Below are 16,614 nucleotides of genomic sequence, written 5' to 3' on the forward strand. Positions count from 1 at the left end.
TAGCTCTTTCCCTCATGCAAATTTCCTGAGATAAATGTATTCTCTCCTGTCTTTAACTCTCTTATAGTCAGTTTTTTTTTTCTCTACACCACTCAACAAAACCTGTGTCAGGGCTGCAATGATTTGCATGCTGCTAAATGGTCTAGTGGTCAATTTTTTCAGTTTTGCGTTGCTTGATCTGCCAGCATTGACATGGTTGATTCTTCTCTCCTTCTTGAAACACATTTGCACTTGTCTTCCAGATCTCAGGCCCTGGGGCTCTTCTCTTGACCATCTACACCCACTCCTTGGGTGACCTCATAAGCTCATGACTGCCCCCCCCCCCAAAGTACACCTCCAGCCCAGTACTCTCTCTGAACTGCAGATTCAAATAAACACCTGTGTGCTAGATGTCACCCCTGGGATGGTCTACTTGTTACCTAACTTCTCAAGTCCCTAACCAACTTTCTGATAGTCTCCCTTGCCCCTATCCTGCATTTTCTTCAACACTTCCCACTGTACTGATGAACGCCATCTCTCCACCGTTCCCATCAAGCACCTTGGAGTTATCCTTTATGATTTCCTTTCTCTCAAGACACTATGTTCAGTCTGTCAGAAAATCCCGTTGGCTTTATCTCCAAAATAGACCCATCATATCTCACTGGGACAGTTGTCCTCATCCCTATGCCCCCCACCCTCCTACCCCGGTTGTCCCTCATTTATTTTTAACATGGCCACCAGAATAATCTCCTTACAATATAAGTGAGATCCTCTCACTCAGAATCTTCCACTAGCCTTCCATCTCACCCTGACAGGAAGGTAAAATTGTCACCATGAACCGCACAGCTCCATGACCTGTGTCCTATCACCTCTTTGCCTCTTTGACTCCGTTCCCAGTGCCCTCTCCTGGCTCACTGAAGCTACATGAGCTCTGAACATGTCAAGTAGGTGTCTGCCTCAGGGGACACGACCCTTGCTGTTCTTTCATCCTGAAATCCTCCTTCCCCTGGTAAACACATGGCTCACTTGCACCCTTCTCTCAGAGCTCCGTTCAAGTGTTGTCTCATCAGTGAATCTTTCCCTGTTTATTCTACTTATAATTTCTCAGCTGTATCTCTATCTGACCTCCCTCCTGGATGTGTCTCCAAGGCACTTATCACCCTCTATCATACTATATATCTTTTTATTGATTTTGTTTATTGTCCAGCTCTCATGATTGGAATGTGAATCCCATGAGGTCAAGGATTTTGTCTGTTTTATTCACTGCTACAACTCTTTTGCCTATAAACTAAGTGCCAAGCACACAGTAGGTGCTCAGTGAGGGTTTGCTGAAGGAACAAATAAATTGGGGTCTGGTGTAAGGAGGACTTAGAAGAGCCAGGTCTTACGTTTTGAATCCACTATTTCTTACTTATATGCTCTCATGCAAATCACTTAACATTTCTATATGCTGGTTTCTTTCCATCTGTGAAATATTTCTACTTATAAAATACTTTACCAAAATGACTTCCCAGGATTAAACAAAATGATAAATGTGAAAATACCTTCTGATGTGTATTACACAAATGTTAATTGATATTAACAGTACTATTTATGATCCCATGAAAAAGAAAGGAAATGGACAAACCAGAGATGTATGTTGTCACTTTTCCCAACAGTCTTGTGTTTTGTATCAAGGGCCAGTTTGAGACCTTTCTTGGGGCATTTGTAGCTTGGATATTGCTTATTTTAGAGAGGTGGAGAAGGTAACTCAGATTACCCTTCAAACAAGGGGCTATTCCCAAACTGAATTTTGACAGTTGCACTAGGGCTATGAAAACCCATGTTTCTGCTGCTCCTAAATAAATAGGTCAGGTTATGATATAATAGCCACATGCTGTAGAAAAAAGGTTAGTGAAACAAATTGGGTGGGATTTCTCCTTTACAACTGGGTTATGCCTTCTTTCGGAGATGGTCACAGGCCCACAGTATTTGTGACATGCAGGTTCTCTAGTTATATTTTTACCATAAAAGCATTAGTCATATTTTTTTTGGGTTTTTTATTCTTTTAAGAATAGGAATGTGGGTAGTTGGTCATAAAGTTCATTCAGTATTGTGTGGAGCTTTTCAGAGAAGCTTAGAATCATTCTAATTGATTTGGAATTTCCGAGAAGAATAAAAAAAATATTCCACAGACTAATAATTCTGAAACAAAAAGGATTTATATCTAAAATTGAAATTATCAAGTGACCTACTTGCATAAACTTGTCTTCCTTCCTCCACTTTATTTGTTACCCTTATACAATCTGAAGTATGTGCTGGAGGAATAAAACTTGTGGTGAGGCAGTTCACCACACCACTCAGCCTGTGGGCAAAGAATGAGAGAGCATTCACTTGAGAAGGTTGCTGAGCAATGAGCATAAGGACATCCAAAGTGCGGAGCCCTTGGAGTGGCACCGCATCTATCTATGCTCTCACACAGCAAGGAGCAGGCCAGGGCATTTACACGGCTGAAGGGAAATCCAAAGATTTAGGAAATCTGAAAATTAAAGGAAAAACTCAGTGGCTGCTCATTTGTGGAACAAAAAGCTATTTCTTTATTGGTAAGTTTTTTTGTTTTGGAATTTAGAAAGCATTGTACCTGTGTGATCTTAATAACGGTATCATGCCTTGAGGGTAAAAGAAATACTGCAAGTTCATATTATCAAGTCAGATGTTGATGGAACACTTATTTAGACAGCTCTGATCATGCCTTGGGGAGAGAGAAGAACGCTTTTATTGAGTCAGGTGCTGCATGCAGTTCTAGAGACTTCTCGTGTGTTATTTTAGGGGGTTCTGATGGCAGTCCTGGGAGGCGGGTGTGATTGAGGAGTTAGACAAAGTCATGCCATCAGTGTATGGCAGGGGAGGGATGTGAGTTCCAGTTTTGTCTGATTCCAGAGTTTGTGCTCTTTCCGTCTCACACAGATGAGAGGACCTTCATCTAAATATGACCTTCAGGCTTGTGACCTGACGCATGGTGGCTCGTATGTTGAAAGGCCTGTAGCATTTGCAAGGAACCTAGTAAAGCATAGTAAAAATAGCCACCTTTGAAAGAGCAATCATCTGTATAGAGCAGTCATCTATAACTGTAATGGAGGGATCCGGATTCTCTAAACCCAAGCCAAGCACCATCTGTCCACCTTACTGCACGTGCCATGGGATCAGCTGTGCTACAGGACTGTGTGCTGGTGCATCTACACATGGATGCGGTACAGAGGAGGGGGGGGGCTGAGTGAGGGAGGGGCTGATGTGGAAGTGCAGGGAAGGGTCAGGGGCAGGGCAGGAGCAAGTCCTATGTGGATGGAGAAGAGAGTCGGGTGCTGGCCAGCAAGGTGATGGTGGGCGAGCCTGGAGCCAGCTCCGGGGAGCTGAGCGTGTGAGGCTGTGTGTGAGCACGTATCCACAGTGCCGTACTCCTGGGTCTGGGTCAAGAGAACTCACCGTGCTGCAATTCATGGGAAGATGCTCTTGTGATAACATCATCTTCCAAGTGAAAGTGATAAATGGGTGGCAATGAGTTTCACTGCGCTGTGGGTTAATGAATCGAAGCCATTTAAAAAATACTGTTACCACATTTACGTGACAATATTGACACAGCTGTGACAGTACTGGAGATATTGGCTTTAGTCATGTGTTATGTTTGCTGTTATTAAATATCTTATACCTTATGAGCCTTCCCTCATATGGAGGTTTCTTATCTAATAATACAAACTCTCTAAGATGCACTGAGAAAGCAAATGAACCCCAAAAGAGACTGCGACCAAAATAAAGACCACAAAGCCTATACCCTGAGCCTTGTGAGTTTTGCTCCCAGGGGAGACCCTCAGGTGCACACTCAGAGGTACTGGCTCTGATTTTGGGTGCGATTCTAATAAGTGGGGCTGCTTGGTTCCTTAGCCCAGAGCTTATTGGAAGCCAAAGCCTCACCTGCTGTTGTCTGACGCTGAGTGCACTAGGTGGATGGACAGGCTGCCATTAAAAGTTGGGATGGAAGGATAGAGTTAGGAGGACTCAATATGCTGGACCTGAGGTCACTTAATGCAGATGAGCAAGGGGCCCCAAGTATGTGAGCCATGTCTACGCCCCATCTGGGACATCACCGGTGCAGAGGGGAAATGCTCGCATCTGTAGCTGGGACCACAGAGGGCATCAGAGGCAGGGCTGGACGATGGCGATTTCACCAGAAGGCCTGTTTGGGGATTTCATGGATTGGGTCTCAAACTTTAAAATATAAATCTGCACCCGATCACTCCTGGCTCTTAGCTGAAAATTGATGGAGAGTAGCTTTCCCCGGGCTGCCGAACTGCGGGGTGAAGCAGGCTCAGCCTCCAGGACCTCGTCCCGTGCTCAGGCCACTTGACCGCCGGACACAGGCTTCGAGTCTGGAAGGGACTCCACACCGGAGGGGACCAAGGGTTCCCGAAATGGATACAATCCTTTTTACCTCTCCAGCATTCTCTGTTTGGGAAGTAGAATGAGGAGATGGAAATATGAAGAGACAGAGAGAACCGCACGAAGAGAGAGCATGGCTGTGAAAGAGGGTGGGCAGGAGAGGGGACATTCAGGGAAGAAATGCTGAGGTGACAAGCAGGGGCTGTGGCTGGGGAGGTGCAGCTGCCAGGGAGCTGGGTGATGGTTGCCCTGGGTGCCCTAGGGCCTCGTCCAGCAAAGGGTCCCCGTCACAGAGCAGGGCTCGCCCATGTGGGGTCTGGGGTGTCCTGCACAGAGGTGGGTGTGGCCCCTGGGTCCCCCCACCCCCCCGGCACCCCTCTCCTTCGACAGGCTTCGGGATTGTGAGCCCTCTAGGCTCCTGCCAGCCCCGACCGCGCCCCCCTCCTCCCTGCGCCCCACCATCTGAGACTCCAGGGGGGAGCGGACGGTGAGCGGATGGTGAGTTTCATGAACCTCGAACTCTGAGCATCTTTCGTGCTCAAGTGCAGTGCTGGGAATGCAGGATCCCAGGCCCCAGCCAGCCTGCCAGTCAGGATCCGCATTTTCACCCCTGGAGCTTCACAGGTGACAGTGCACAGGGAGTGGCAGGTGTCACGGGGTGGCTGCGGCTGCTGCCCACACCGTGAACACAAGGCAGAGATGAGCAAGGCCCTTGTCAGGCCCAAACCACTGAAGCAGCTGTCTGCTGTGCTCCCGGAGGGGCTGGGGTGTGAGTGTGTGTGTGTGGGGGGCGGTGTATTCATGTGAAGTATGTGTGCAGGGGTGTGTGGGGGCATGTGGGCAAGTGTCTGTACAGTGTCTGTGGGGGTGTATGTGTAGGTGGTGAGTGTGGTAAATGGGGGGTGTCTGTGCAGGATGTGTGTGTGGGGGGGTGTATATGTATGTGGTGTGTGTGTGGGGTATATGGGTGTGTCTGTGCTGGGTGTGTGTGTAGGGGGTGTCTGCAGGGTGTGTGCGTGGGTGGGTGTATGTGCAGGGTGTGTGTGTGGGGGGTGTATATATGTATGTGGTGTGTGTGTGGGGTATATGGGTGTGTCTGTGCAGGGTGTGTGTGTAGGGGGTATCTGCAGGGTGTGTGTGTGTGTGGGTGTATGTGCAGGGTGTGTGTGTGTGTGGGGGTGTATATATGTATGTGGTGTGTGTGGGGGAGTATATGGGGGTGTCTGTGCAGGGTGTGTGTGTGGGGTATATGGGGGTGTCTGTGCAGGGTGTGTGTGTGGGGTATATGTGGTGCGTGTGTGGGGTATATGGGGGAGTGTCTGTATAGGGTGTGTGTGTAGGGGGTGTCTGTGCAGGGTCTGTGTGGGGGGTATATGGGGGTATGTGTGCAGGGTGTGTGTGTGTGTAGGGGGTGTCTGTGTAGGGCGTGTGTGGGTGTGGGGGGTGCAGGGAGCCGCCTGTGACCGTCTGTCCTGATGTCATCCTTTGTCATTTCTGTAGCTCCTTTATCTGTCAGCCTGGTGCTGCCCTCAGAGCGAGAACGCAGGCAGTGAATCTGGGGCACTGGGGAGCACAATGACTCCGTGAGGTCCCCGGGCCTGTGCTGGGCACCCGGCCCCTGTCACACGCCGTAAGCGCCACGAGGAGCTGAGGCAGTGACGTCTTCCCAGGGTCAGGGAAGGCACCTTGAGAGGTGATGGGGGGCTTATCGAGCACCAAGATCATTTGAGCGGACGTCCCAATTTGCTTTCCCACGTTTCTTTCTGGGGATGCAGAGATGTTTGGGAAGTCACCGTGCACAATTTTGTGCGTATAATTAAGTGCAAATATGGTAAAACCAGTCAGTCTTCTTCGGTCTTTTTGTCAGCTTGAGCTTTTTCAGATTCTGTGAACCCAGCTGAAATGAGTCACCACCCTCGGCCCCCAGTGCTTCTGGGCCCTGCGTGTCTTCCCCCGGGCTCACGGGGTGGCTCGCAGGGTGGCCGGGGGATCGGAGCCCGGCCTCCCAGGCCTCGCCGTCCTTCCAGGCCCGGGCCTGCTGGAGGCCCAGGCCCGGGCCTCTCAGTGCTAGGAGGCCCTCTGTCATCCTCGCTCTGTATTTTGCTGAAACCAGCTGAGCCCTCCTGGAAGACTTTTGTGGTATTTTCAAGCCCGAGAGAGACCAGTGCTTAAAGAGTTGGAAGTTAGTTTTAGAGCTTCTTACAGCTATTGTAAGAATAGCTGGCTGATTGTCTCATTGGATCAAAAATCCAATGTTCTCTAGCTTCCCCGTGCTTAGCCGGGCGGGGGGGGGGGGGGGGGGGTTGGCCAGCCATCCCGGCATTTCCTGCGACTCGAAGCCAGGCAGCCTGTTCTCCGTCCTGGACACCGACAAAGAAACTGCAATGACAGGAGCGCTCACTCAGCGAGGATGGGCAGGAAATAGCTAGAAGGCGTGATTTTTCTAGCAGTGGTATCTGTAGTAGTTGCTACAATAGGCATTTCCCTGTTCTTAGAAATTGTTTCATTTTTGTTAAATGTGTGGAAAGCACAAAGCGTCTGAAACAAAATGACATTTCTTCTATTTCTAACTCTTCCAGCAACCAGTACCCCCATTTCAGTGTCTTCCATCCCAGGCTGTGTTCCCATCACAGTTTTGTCATAGTTTCTCACTTTTACTTATGAAAACTCATAACTTTTCACACTGAACTCTAGATGTTGTGGTCGGAGTCTGAGCTTTAAACCCCATTTTTTTAGGTCACATTAATCTTGTGAGTTTAGCCCTCCTTTTCTTGGGCACAGGATGCAGGAGACTCTTTCTGCCCAATCTCCTGACTCCACTGCATGGGATGTCTGGGGACGTGCTCTGTGACCGGGCAGCCTGATGACCTCAGAACTGCTCCTGTTTCTCAACAGAACCATCTTCATATCTTTTGGCCCAAGTTCTCCATTGGTAACTCTGAGGACGAGGCCAGCCATGAGTCCTTGGGGCCGTGACTTCAATCACACTTGCAGTGACCACCCTTCCTGGTTTGCCTAGGACGGTGCTGGTCTCAGCACTGACATTTCCACTCCCTGGGAAACCAGGGTGGCCGGCCGCCCCGATCCCGGTAGCCCCACAGGGAGAGCCAGGAGGTCGAGGCTGGCGTGAAAGGCTGAGCCCCGTCCCTGTGGGCTCAGGGGTCCTCTGCTGGTTCACCCTGGCCTGGAGATCCTCCGCTCTTGTGGGCTGTGCCTGACGGCTGAGCAGACAGTGACTTGAGTCAGAGCTTCGGGTGCTGGAGAGGGGAGCTGTGCCAGAGGCCTGTATCTGTACCCAGCGCTGCTGGGAACCCAGAACTGGGTCCCATGGGTCCCATGTGGGGGTTGGAGGTGCTTGTCTGCTCACCACTAGGGTGAATAATGAAAACTTTTTAAAAAGACTTATTTATTTGAGAGAGAGAGAGAGAGAGAGAGAGAAAGCACATGGGGAGAAGGGCAGAGGGAGAGGGAGAGGGAATCTTAAGCAGACTCTCTATTGAGCATGGAGCCCGATGCAGGGCTCTATCCCACCACCTTGAGATCATGACCTGAGCCCAAACCAAGAGTTGGATGCTCAACCAACTCTTGCTCTGAGTTCAATTATAACCTCTCTGTGCAGAACTATCCTTGCATCTGTGTTATAGCTCCTCATTTAGGACTCAACAACATCATCACCACCATCACCACCATCACCATCACCACCATCACCATCACCACCGTCACCAACACCACCATCACCACCAGGACCACCATCACCACCAGCACCACCATCACCACCAGCACCACCATCACCATCACCACTGCCACCAATACCACCATCACCACCAGTACCACCATCACCACCAGCACCATCACCATCACCACCATTACCACCATCAGCTATTATTATGGGCCAAATACTGTAGGTGATATGCACTTTCTGTGCCTTTAGCTCACAAAAGTCCTTCATAAATCTCTGATCTTTATCTTATCACTGAAGAGACAGACCCCAGAGATTAACTTGAAAAACAGCTAATATGTGGCTGGGATGGATCTGAAGTCATGTCAAGAGTCTCCAGTTACACAGGCCTTCATTTCCTCACATTCTGTGTACCTTAAGTGAAACTCCTTTCCTCGCCCTCAGCCAGTGTCTGTAACTTCTCCACGGGAGTACGTTAGAAACTTAGAAATAACCGTCCAGTTCTTATCTGTCCCACTGAGATGAAAAATTTGGCATCATTTTACTTCCTTCTTTGTCTTGTTTCTTACTAATTTTTCAAAACATCTCCTTAACATGCATGAACTTTGGGATCAGATGATATGACTTTGAGCCTTGACTCTCCAAGCGTATGGATTTGAGGAAGTTGCTCTATTTCTCTGAGTTTCAGTTTGACAACACCTCACCTATCTTTTGTGAGGATTAATGTCACAGAATAAGGGAAATGTCAAGGTATGTGCCAAAGCACCGAGGTACACATCTTTAGACTACCATTCCTCCCTCTGCTCTGTGACTCTGGCATCATATAGCTTCTTCTCCAGTCAATTCCGTGAACTTGCTCCTCCACAACTCACAAAGCTCCCCTGCTGTCCCATCCCTCCATCTGTTCTCATGTTCCAACCCATGTCTGTGCTTTCCTTGCTGTTTGCCTCTTGGGGCTACCTGGCTACATATTCCTCATCCCTCCTGCTTGAGCACCAGCCCTCCCTTTTTCACAAAGACTGCTCAGACTGGTGCAGTAGCTAGAGCATGTGCTCCCTCCCTCCTCTGAACTCTCCACCTCTCAATACCATCTTCTCAGTGATGAATCACATTCAGCCTTGGCACACCCGTTAGTGCTGGTGTCACCAGGGATTTGTCTCTGCATTCCACCTGTGTAAGTTTCTTAAAAGCTGAAAATAAATTGCATCCTATACCTGTACATAGTATCCCGCATGTGGTAGTTATCTGAAAATATGAACTTATAAGAGGCAAATTAGGTTGGGGTGGCTTTAGGAGTATGATTTCCAGGCCAGATACTTCAGGGCATAGAGAGTAATAGAGTGTCAAAACTCTGCAGGCCCAAAGCTATAGCAGGCAGTGAACACAAAGGACGTACAGCTTGAAATCTTTGTAAATTCTAAAATTTAAGATGTCAGCAAAGCTGGTAATTCCCCATATAAAATGCACTTTTATTCTAACCGGAGAACTTGCTGACCTGATTCGATGAGTAACATTTTCTTATTTTTGTATGGAAGAAAAGAGGTACGTCAAGGTGGCTTGGATCAAACCACTGCCACGTTGGATGCCCTATTTTCAATGTCTCCCACTCCTACCTTTCCAACAACATTACCATTTTAGATCTCTCCCTCCCTCCCTTTCCCATCCCCCCACTTCCAGCACCTGTTCTAACTGCTGCCTTTCTTGGGTATGGTAGTTTCTCTTTCTTTCTTTCTTTCTTTCTTTCTTTCTTTCTTTCTTTCTTTCTTTCTTTCTTCTTTCTTTCTTTTTCTTCTTTCTTTCAAATTGTATGTTTTGTTATGATTTTTAACCATTTTTAATACAACTTTATGATTTCAGAAGAGGTATAGGGTGATGAAAAGTAGTGAACCATTCCAGTTATCTACTTGCTGGTAAGCCATTTGCAGTTGTGGCTCAAAACAATGATTTATTACTATTATTACTATCATCGTCATCCTCATCATCTTTTGTGGCCTGGGGGTTGACTGGGCTCAGGTGAGTGGTTCTGGTGCAGTTTCTGTCAGAGGGTAGCTGCTACCCGATTCATCTAAAGGCTCCACCGGGCTGGCTGGTGTCAGAGATCCCTGCCAGAACTCTCTGCCAGGCTGTCTACATCTGACCTCCTCTTTTGTGGTTTCCACTGGGTTCCCAAAGGAAGCATGCATCCCAGGAGGCCCAGTGGGGAGGTGCATTTCTGTGACCCCACCTCAGAAATCCCAGATAAATTCCATTCTATCTTATTGGTCAAGCGAGCCACCAAGTCCAATCTAGTTTCAAGAAGATGGAAATTAGATTTTACCTTTTGACATGTGAGCGGTATACCATATCGGGCGTAAACAAAAAGAAAGTGGCCTCCTTCCTGTCTAGCACCATCACAGGATGTACACCAGGATCGGCTAGATTTCAGCCATTCCAGCACACTGGCCACCCGAAACAAGACTCAGGCGTGTTTCTCAGGAACATTGCAGATGCCTGTGTCATGGACCTGCACAGTGGCTAGTGGAATTGTTTAATGGGAATTGCTAAGTCAACAAGGGCCAAGAGCCTCCCCAACTGTTGAAGGGGCATCAACTCTTACAGCCCCAGGCACTTCGGCAGATGCTGTCTGTGTGTCAATCATCTTTGGAAATTGAAAGCATACTGAATCCTGTGTCATCTTTTTAAGGAAACACCATGAGGAACTCAATTTGACTAGAAAACTTCCTTTACCCAATTGTTGCTTGCCATCGCTGAGATGTTTATGATCTTATCGCTCTTCTAATTTAAGACATTGTTTATTCATAATTAGACACATTTCCCAAGTACCTTTTTGTCCTTTTAACTTTTTCCTTCCTAAGGGAGCCAGTTTGTAGTCTCTGCTGTGTCTGCCTGGCCAAAGCCTTGCTTCCGTATTTCATTTCTGGGCGGGGGTGGGGGGTCCTCTGGCCAAAACATCCAGCAGTTGGGACAAATAGTCCCTGCCGGTCAGCTCGGACCTCACCCATCATCTTCATACCACGGCAGACAGAGCTCCACAATCAAACACAATTCCTTATGGACAGGATATTCATTTGCCAAACTGCAATCGGACTTTGTTCTCAATAAACTTTCACAGTTACTGTCAAGATTGTTTCTATGGCCTGCATAACCGCATATTTCTTGCTTTTGTGTAGCTCACAATGTCTATGCAAATGAGCAACACAATTTTAAATTTAAAGAAGATCACGTGAGGGTGAGACTCCACGGGATTTTTGATAAGGGCCAGTTTCTAGAGAGATGAACACAAAATGGGTCTGAGCTGCCTAAGGACGCCGTATCATTTGGATTTGCTCCGACATACGGAAGGAATACTGGGCAAGGAGCACAGCACGCACCGTGCAGGCCAGTGAGTTCCCCGGGCGGCGGCCCGAGAGCTGGAGTGGTTGAAGGAGAAGGTGGCAGGCCGGGCCCTGAGCTGTTCAGCGGTCGCACCTAATGCTCTGCTGATCCGTGTCTCCTTGGGGGCAGAAGAGGAGGCCAGAGGAGGAGGCCAGGCCCCGGAGGCTTCTCCCACCTTGGCCTCCCTGCGCTCTGCTTCTGAAAGGGGCCCATGTGCTGGCCACAGGTGCACAGGGCCGCTTTCCCGGTTCCTGGCTCTTTGCAGGGAGGGGGCATTCTTAGCACAGTCAGATCTGTGTTTTTTTCCCTTTCTTTTCTTTTCCTTTCCTTGTTTTTTTTTTTTTCAAGACAGACCAGGTCCAGGGCTGTAATTGCTACCAAAGGGCTTACTTTCCCACTTGCCTGCTGAACCAGACCATCAAAGGAGATGTTAGCAGGGTGGCGAGGGCAGGATACATGCATTCCTCAGGTCCCCAGGGGGCCTGCATCTTCCCCTGTGAGGGTTTTGGGGCCCCCCAGTCTGCAGCCCTTCCAGCAGCTTCCACCCACCGCAAGAAGCAGAACCTCAGAGGTCGAGGAGGTGGTGAAGAGGGGGGATGATGATGAAGTGAGGGAGGGCAGACGCGGACGGAGGTGTTCCCCTTTTCTCTGCACCCAACCCTCCGCCTGCCACAGGGCAGGGGCGATGGGGGAAGTCACACGGAGGTGTTCCCCTCAAACAGAACAGGGGACAGGGCACCCTGCATCCATAGACACTGTGAGCTCTGTCAAAGAGCAATATCTCAGGATTAGTACAGAGGAGGGATTTTTATTCAAAAGGACTCTTGTCAGGTAAGGACCATGACGTGGGGATCTCTGTGACCACAAGGTCTGTGAGTGGCTCAGGATCACACAGAAAAAGACTTTTCTTCTATAGGCTAAGGGGAAAAAAAAAAAAAAAACAGAATAAGCAGATTGTTGGAGGAGGGGTGGAGCTGGACGAAGGGAATGAGCAGTTTTGCCAGGAAAAGACCTGCTGCGGCCGGCCAGTCCCCAAGGGAAGCCGCCAAGGGGACAGGCTCCATGTTTCATGCTCGCCCAGGCACAGGGACAGTCAGGGTTGGGGGCCAGAGGAAGGCATGAGGGCTGACGAGCATCTGTGCAGGCAGTGCGGGGTAAGGCCCGAGTGGCTGTGGGTGCCCAGAGAGCTTAGGAAGGAAGCAGAGATGCAGGCTCCACGGGCCTGGCTGTGCCAGCTGCCCCGGGCCTGGGTGCTATGGATCTTTGGGTCCCTTTGCTATAAAGCCTTTGGTATTTCCTAAGACTCGATTCACAGCAACACACTGTATGATGATCAACATCTTTAACACCTTTATGGCTCCAGAACTCTTTCTCCTTTTTTCCTTTTTTTTTTTTTTTTTTTTTTGCTGTTTTTTAAATCACTTGCACCTAAAAATGAGTTCCCCAAGTGAATCATCAGTTGTTACATCTAACATCAGGGCACTCAGATCTGTCACCTGCCATCTCATAAAGATCACTTGCCCAGCTTTTAGGGACTTGTATTTTTTACCTCCAATCACATAATAATAGTTAATAATTGTTGAGAGCATGCTCTCTCTGCTTGAGCACTGTTCTCACTGCTTCACAGTGATGGACCCTGTATTTCTCAGGATATGCTGAGGCAAGAACCACGTGGCCGTTATCTTACAGAGGAAGGAACTGTGGCATCCCCACAGGGTCAGAAGCCTATCTGTGGGTGCACAGATTTTGGGGGAAATCCAGGCACAGGGGCTCCAGGGGCTGTCCTAACCACAGTCTCATGTACCTGCTCCCAAACATGTCTACGCGGTTTGCAAAGTGTCCTCATTCATGGGAAATGATTAGGCAAAGGAGTGAGAAGTTTTGAGCACAAATCATTGCCACGAGTAGAAAAGCAGCTCAAAGTCACTCTGAGGAGCACTGCCACCCAGAATTCTGTCCTTTTAACTCAGCTCCCCCATGGGTGTGACTCCGCTTCCAGGGAGTCATATGATTATTTTATACCCTACAGGATATATATAGTTAACCTTCTGCATTTGGACAAATAGGCGTTACTTTTAAGTAGGAAGTGGTAGTTCAGCAATTTGCGTCTGGCCAATTCTAGTCTCTCACTGCTTTTTTCTTAATGACTATCAGAAATTGCATCTTGTAAAGAGAATCACAGTGGTGACGTGAAGCATCTCCAGGAGGAGCACAGCAGGACAACTCCCGTCGGAGTACAGCGTTTCTAAGGTGAGCATGGCCCAGCCCCTCGCTTCTTTCACAAGCATCTTCATTTCTGGGATACCCTTGTCCAAGGGGGTGTCAGAAGTGGAGGTGCTTGACTCTTAGGAATTCCAGAATGCAGGCCTGATGAATGCACTTGATAAAACAGTCTTGCTTTTGCAAAGATATTGTCCTTCTGGTTTTAGGAACAGGAACAGGACTGTGCTTTCAAGAATCTCGCTTTTCCTCCAAGTGTGCAGTGAGTGATTTTATCCTCACCATCTTGCACTAGAGCTTGGGGGATGGTTTTTGGGCATTGTCTCTTCATACAGTTAAATACCCACAGGGCAGTGGTCTTGAGTGAAATGCAATCATTTATTTAAATAAGTATACAGAATATTTGAAAAGCTAAAAACTAGGCTGAGAAATGTTTTGAAACCAAAGCAAAAAATGGTCTTGTGCAATGGTAGATAGCGAGTGCGCATCTTGAGTAGCTGGGGGTTGAATGGGAAGGAGCTTGTAAGGTGTTATTTAAGAGAAATTGATGAGGTGGAGATTTTTATGAGACTCAGGGCAATACAGAAAATGCTCTGATAATGGTTGCAAATGCCATAATGATCAGGATCTCATGGCCACAAAAGAAGACGTAATCATCTTAAGAGAGTCTGCAGTAGATTTCCCCTAAAGCAGAAACAGAGGTTGTGGAGATTAGCATCTTCAAGAGATAAATGCAAAGTCTGAATTAAAAATATGATTTCTGCAAACAAAAATAGAAAATGTAAAAGTGAGCTTCCAAAGAAGCAATAAAAACCAAAAGAAAAAAAATTTACAAACCTATATACAAATCACTGGAAAAAACCTTCTGGCTTCTCTCTTAACTGCTCTTATTCGAAAGCAGAAGGAAGCCAGCCTAGAGTTTCAGCTTGGCTGATGTATAGCTAAAAAAGGATAAAACACTGTGCACCCATAATTCAAATGAACTGAGAAAACATCCATTTATTGAATGCCTGCCATGGCAGTATAAGAGACTCTGATATCGATTAAAAGGTTTTAATATGTGTATGTTATTTATGATCTTCTGGGAATTCACAGCCGCTTCAGGAAGATCCCATGGCGACAAAGTGAATTAGGATGGTAAGAGCAAACAGTCCTCTAGTCTTCCATCTGTGAAATGGGTAGAGCGTCTACTGTAAGAGGTTTTTGTTAAGAGAGATAACAGATGTCAAGCAGCGACCTTGGTGTCCAGGAGGCAATGACAGCTTAATTTACAGCACACCCCCACAATGCTCTCACACACGAGTGCATGCACACACGCCTATGTGCACACACCAATATACCAATATACACACAAGCACATTTGCACACAACATACACACACACCACATTCATACAACACACACATATAGCAATACATGCATGCATTGATACACACATAACCTATTCACACATACACGTATGCACACAGGTGTATACGCACTCATGACACGCACACTCATATTTGTTCTTGTTCAGAATAGGGTTGTCACTATTTATGAAAGTAAGCACAGATCTAAAATCTTCTGCTTTCATTTAATTTTTAACAAACTGCTAAACTTGTTATCAACTTTAAAATTTTAACTGTTTTCCTTGCTGATAGTACTTTGGTAAGTCTTCTTGATGTTTTTGGCATACTTGGTTTTCTTGGGTAGAATCTGTTATTGGCCAAAGGACAAATGATTGAAGTTGGTCTGTTGGCCGCCCCTTCTGCTTTCTCTGCACCTCGTCTCTTCTCTAGGTGCTCCTACTTCCCTCTTGCTGCCCCTTTGGCTGACGCCACCAACTCCAGGTCCCGGCAGAGCACAGCTGGCCTGAGCCTGGATCAATTAACTCTTCCCGGCTAGGACCCTAGCTCCTAAGAACTTGAAATGTTTCTCATCTGCCTCTGGTCAAGACTGAAGAATTCCCAAAGCCCTCAGAATTCAGAAACAGAGGTGCTGAGCCCACTTGCATGTGGGGTGAATGGACCACTGTCTGGCTTCTCCTAAACTGTAGAGGGTGGGCTGGCACCCTTTCCATGGCTTCCTAGGCTGGGTCTGGTTTTTAGGGCATGTATTACCAGATCTTCATTTCATTTTTTTAAAGGAGTTATTTATTTATTTGAGAGACAGAGAGAGTGTGGAGGGGAGGGGCAGAATGAGAGAGACAGAGAGAGAGACAGACAGACAGGATTTCAGGCTGACTTTGCACTGAGTACTGAGCCTGATCCCATGACCCCGAGATCATGACCTGAGCTGAAACCAAGATTTGGGTACCCAACCAACTGAGCCACTCTGGTGCTCCTGTTCATTTCATTTTTGAATGACTCAATTGATAAGCTGTTAGTTTCTGAGATTCTTTTGCCTGTGGTATCTAAGAAAAATTGTATTAGGAAATCACATTATTTCATTGCAATGAAAGTATAAGTGAACATTTTAAACACTATTTTAAAAGTGTCACTCTAAGTAATATTCATTTTTTTCTTAAAAGTAATGCTTTTATTTATGTGTGGCAACAACATCTTTGAAATGTTAACGAAAAGCAGGGTGTTCACATTTACCACATGTGCACATGTAATCTTGGGGTTTGGCACATTTGCTTTTCCTTTAGAAGCCTAATATGTTCATATGGCTTCAAACTTTATTGTTTTTTAAGATTTTATTTATTTATTCATGACAGACACAGAGAGAGGGGTAGAGACACAGGCAGGGGGAGAAGCCAGTTCCCCTCAGCCTGATGCAAGACTTGGTCCCAGGACCCCGGAATTATGACCTGAGCCAAAGGCAGATGTTCAATCACTGAGTCATCCAGGTGCCCAGCTTCAAACCTTAAATGCAAAAGTCACAAGAGATTTAACTTATCATTAATGTGCCTCTAAAACAGGAAGGGAGCCCACGAAGGCATGATTGGACTTTCATTTCCAAGCATGC

The 16,614-nt window shown here is 47.3% G+C and overlaps 1 protein-coding gene across 3 annotated transcripts in view; it reads left to right on the forward strand.

Moving 5' to 3' along the window:
- Nucleotides 1-2,323: 2,323 nt before the first annotated feature.
- CCR6 (C-C motif chemokine receptor 6) overlaps nt 2,324-16,614 on the forward strand; it is a 28,087-nt gene continuing 13,796 nt past the window's right edge. The window contains exons 1-2 of one of the 3 annotated variants that reach the window (XM_077899712.1): nt 2,324-2,561; nt 13,601-13,696. The gene's annotated coding sequence lies outside the window, so the exon portion shown is untranslated. Of the gene's footprint in view, nt 2,562-11,160; nt 11,673-13,600; nt 13,697-16,614 lie in introns of those variants that run through there. The other 2 variants (XM_077899708.1, XM_077899709.1) reach the window with 2 other exon arrangements.

This window comes from Canis aureus, chromosome 1 (genome assembly GCF_053574225.1).
Source record: "Canis aureus isolate CA01 chromosome 1, VMU_Caureus_v.1.0, whole genome shotgun sequence".
NCBI lineage: Eukaryota > Metazoa > Chordata > Mammalia > Carnivora > Canidae > Canis > Canis aureus.